Source organism: Triturus cristatus, chromosome 8, assembly GCF_964204655.1.
Source record: "Triturus cristatus chromosome 8, aTriCri1.1, whole genome shotgun sequence".
Lineage (NCBI taxonomy): Eukaryota > Metazoa > Chordata > Amphibia > Caudata > Salamandridae > Triturus > Triturus cristatus.
This window is the reverse complement of record NC_140591.1, coordinates 1585374439-1585378214: the sequence shown is the minus strand read 5'-3', so window position 1 is coordinate 1585378214 and position 3776 is coordinate 1585374439. Positions and strand designations below refer to the sequence as shown.

The 3776-nt window shown below is 54.2% G+C and overlaps 1 non-coding gene across 1 annotated transcript; it reads right to left on the bottom strand.

Moving 5' to 3' along the window:
* Positions 1-382: 382 nt before the first annotated feature.
* On the bottom strand, positions 383-464 carry TRNAS-CGA (transfer RNA serine (anticodon CGA)). Its single transcript has one exon. It is a non-coding gene; the product is annotated as a tRNA-Ser (tRNA).
* Positions 465-3776: the final 3312 nt, after the last annotated feature.

Genomic DNA, 3776 nt, shown 5'->3' with positions numbered 1-3776 from the left:
TGTGCAGCCCACTAATACACCTCACATACGTCACCCGCAGTCTGCAGCAGGGCATAGATGCTGTTCGACAATCACGCCAACCTCACTTTAACCCTCATCTTCCTCATAGCGCCTAGTGAGAGAGCCCATGAGAGCGGTGAAAGACTGCGTAAACAGGCGCGCTCCATAAGAATGGCAGGTGCTTGCATCTGTGAGTGACCCTTGAAGGACACACAGCAGCACCCCTGAGCCCACCCGCTCTCTAAATTACGACCTGGCGACCTTAATGTGCTAATCTTACTTGTATCATTGCCCTTTAACTCTGTGACTCGATGGAGATGGCGAGTCCGGAAGTGAAGGTTTCCGCGGGTACACTGAGCCATGTTCATGCAAAAGCTGGAGCCGCTGCGAGCAGGATTCGAACCTGCGCGGGGAAACCCCATTGGATTTCGAGTCCAACGCCTTAACCACTCGGCCATCGCAGCGCCTTGAAACCGTCGTCACTGTTGTTGTATACGAGTGCAGTGTAACCAAATAGAGAAGCATTTTACACGTTGTTCTCCTCTGTGGTCACTCTGTCCTGTCTCTCCCTGGTATAATAGCAGAATTTTGGGAGGGCAAGGCTTCACATTTGGTGGTGACTGATGGAGTACGATGGGCGTACTCCAACGGAGTGAAAGAGGAAGGAAGGCAGGCTTGTCAACCCTTACCTCCTCCCGCATGGGCACTGCCAGGCAGGAGTGGGCGGAGCCTGGTTGCTCACTTAGTAGCCCGTCCTTGAGTTCGACGAAACGGGTACCATGGATGCGAGTATCGGTACCGGGTAACGTATCCTGCCCTGCAGCACTGGCTGGCAGCTATGCAGGTTGTGGAAGTGGCCTTCCTCGGGGGCGATATGGTCCACATGATTGAGGGGAACCCCGGGGTAATGCTTTTGGGCTACCAATTAGCAGGAGAACAATTGGCTTACCCAGTATCCAAGATAGTGAAGAATTTTACACGTTGGTCCTCCTCTGTGGTCACTCAGTCCTGTCTCTCCCTGGTATACTAGCAAAAGTTTGGGAGGGCAAGGCTTCTCATTTGGTGGTGACTGATGGAATGCGATGGACATACTCCAACTGAGTGAAGGAGGAGGTAAGGCGGGCTTGTCAACTCTTACCCCTCCCGCATTGGCACTGCCAGGCAGGAGTGTCTTGTCAAGGGGATTGTTCTTCAGCCATTCAAAGGCTACATTGGACCAACGCCTAGTTATAGGTTTACGGTCATTTCAGTCAAAATCCACGGAGGAGTTAGAAAGGATGAGGGCACCTGTCCTGAGGGGCAGGCCGCCCGCCGGTCCGGGTGGGCGTAGATTGTCTTGGCTGGACCTGGGAGAAGCCCGGTATCAGTTGCTGTAGGTAAAAAGGTCTACCTGGAGCCATGCGCAGTTGCGCAGAGCAAAGAGGTTTTGGGCTTCATCAGGCATGGTCTTATACACGCCAAGTCCACAGGGTGCCGGGAGGGAGATGGGGTGCACCTCTCTAGTTTAGGCACGGTTCCTTTCCTACTGGACCTAGGGGAAGCTTTGGCTGCAGCAGGTTGTAAGGAAATAGGTCTACCTTGGTGGGGGGGCCCTGGTAGTGACGGTGGCCACTCCCAAGGCTGTGGAGGAGTTACAGGGCGATCCAGGGTCTGCACACACCAAGGGGTATAGCATGCAGCAGCACCGTGTGGTGCTAAGCCAGGATACCCAGGGATGTTTAGCGTGTCCACTGGAAGACCGACGGCGCCCCGCTATCCGACAGGCGGTTGTGGGTCTGAGCAACCGGGGGCTGCCATGTATGCTCCGCCCACCCATCACGGGGGGGCGTGTGTAGCAAGTGGACTGGTGGTCCACAGGTGGGAGGGGGGGACCCTCCCAACATTAGGTATACACCAATTGGCGTTGCCATGGTGACTCTAGGCTTATCAGACGGGCAGGCGGCATAGGGGCTGGCCTGCCCTGGGATCGCCCGTAAGATAACCCACCATGTTTGCATATTGCTTATGCTAATAAACCTGCAGCAATATTTCTCCACTTACATTCAGTGTCGTGTGTTTTTATTTATGTACTTATGTGTGTTGTGATAACTGTTGCCGATATTGGCACTATGTAAGGTTGCCCGGGGGGGGGTTGCTCAGCGGCCCGCCCCTTTGAGGGCGGCCGCCTTAGTGCCACAGGAAGGCACAGGGGTGGGAGGTCGTGTCCCTGGGATGGACCAAGGGAGACCCCAGCAGATAGCTGCTTCCGGCGGGGAGGAGCCAGGGGGGTACATATTCTGTCTCCACCCCCTCCTCGCCCTCTTGTCCGCTCGTTCGCCTTGCCCGCCCATCCGCTTACCCGGCGTCCGGAGGGACAAAGGGGGGGCCAGGTTTTCTAACAATTCTCACTTTGTGTTGCAGGAGGAGTTATAGGGCGATCCAGGGTCTGCACATACCAAGGGGTATAGCATGCAGCAGCACCGTGTGGTGCTAAGCCAGGATACCCAGGGATGTTTAGCGTGTCCACTGGAAGACCGACGGCGCCCCGCTATCCGACAGGCGGTTGTGGGTCTGAGCAACCGGGGGCTGCCATGTATGCTCCGCCCACCCATCACGGGGGGGGCGTGTGTAGCAAGTGGACTGGTGGTCCACAGGTGGGAGGGGGGGACCCTCCCAACATTAGGTATACACCAATTGGCGTTGCCATGGTGACTCTAGGCTTATCAGATGGGCAGGCGGCATAGGGGCTGGCCTGCCCTGGGATCGCCCGTAAGATAACCCACCATGTTTGCATATTACTTATGCTAATAAACCTGCAGCAATATTTCTCCACTTACATTCAGTGTCGTGTGTTTTTATTTATGTACTTATGTGTGTTGTGATAACTGTTGCCGATATTGGCACTATGCCACCTGACCCCCACACATACTGCACAGCACACATAACACTGTGAATGCAACACCCCACCAGGTATACATTTAACTCTGACTTTATCCCTCTCAGCCACACTACTTATGCACTAAACTCCGTAACTCCGGCAGCTGACCTAGACGGGGCTTGTTAAGGCCCCGCACACGGTGTGAGGTCCGAAGAGAGGTGCGTTATCCTAAACAACCGGCACCACTCGCGGCGCCTGCTTCCGGCCCCTCTCCTTTCCACCCCATGTGAGCCTGGGAAAGGGGCGCTCCTTCCCACCAGCTCCCAAAACCAGCTCCACAAGCGCCCTGAGACTCAAACCAGGGTACAAGGCGCTATACAGACCCCTCACTCATACATTCATCCTGGACCTTCTGCAACCTGGTCTCCACTGTAAGGTATTTGCTTCCCAGCAACACCCTAGTGTGTTCACAATTACTTTAAAACACATCTAAAAGCCTACACATGCTTACACAAGCGTAATCACACAGCCAGGCATAGACACACACCACTACCTACAGACACTCAGCCAAGCACATGCTTGCACACATAGCCATGTCACAAAACCAAATACAACCGCCCACCTTCGAACACAGGCATATACCTACACACAACCTCCCTCCTGTAACTAAACAAATGCATATACCTACACAAAACCCCCACCTTCAAACACATGCACATACCTACACACAACCTCCCACCTTCGAACACATACACACACCTGCACACAACCTCCCATCTGCAAATAACCACATGCACATACCTGCACGCAACCTCCTACCTGCGAACACATACCTACACACAACCTCTCACCTGCGACAAACACATGCACATACCTACACACAACCTACAACCTTTGAACTAATGCACATGCCTACACA